At 43.0% G+C, this 451-nt stretch overlaps 1 protein-coding gene across 1 annotated transcript in view; it reads left to right on the top strand.

Annotated features, from left to right (window-relative positions):
- Nucleotides 1-451, top strand: part of TMCO4 (transmembrane and coiled-coil domains 4) — an 82,945-nt gene that overhangs the window by 25,490 nt on the left and 57,004 nt on the right. The window lies entirely within an intron of this gene.

Raw genomic sequence — 451 nt, 5'->3', positions numbered from 1 at the left:
GTCAGACTGCACACTCACCGGGCTAGTGTGGCTCAGTGGTTGAGCATTGACCTATAAACCAGGAAGTCACTTAAATTCCCTGTCAGGACACAGGTTGTCAGGGCTCAATCCCCGGTGTGGAGCGTGTGGGAGGCAGCCAATCAATGATTCTCTCTCATCATTGATGTTTTTCTCTCTCCCTCTTCTTCTCTGAATTCAATAAAAATATATATTTTAAAAATAAATAAATAAATAAATATTGTCAGACTGAACACTCTCACCTGAGTACCGTGTTCATCACCTCCTTAACAGCTTTGGAACTTTTTAAAAAAATGACCTTGGCTAATTTGGTGAAAAAGTACTACCTTGCTTTTGATTAATATTTTTAACTAGGGGCCCGGTGCACAAAAATTTGTGCACTGGGGAGGGGGTTCCCTCAGCCCAGCTTGCCCCCTATCACATACTGGGAGCC

This window comes from Myotis brandtii, unplaced genomic scaffold, assembly GCF_000412655.1.
Source record: "Myotis brandtii unplaced genomic scaffold, ASM41265v1 scaffold754, whole genome shotgun sequence".
Lineage (NCBI taxonomy): Eukaryota > Metazoa > Chordata > Mammalia > Chiroptera > Vespertilionidae > Myotis > Myotis brandtii.
The sequence above is the reverse complement of the archived record's forward strand: the minus strand, read 5'-3'. Positions and strand labels throughout refer to the sequence as shown.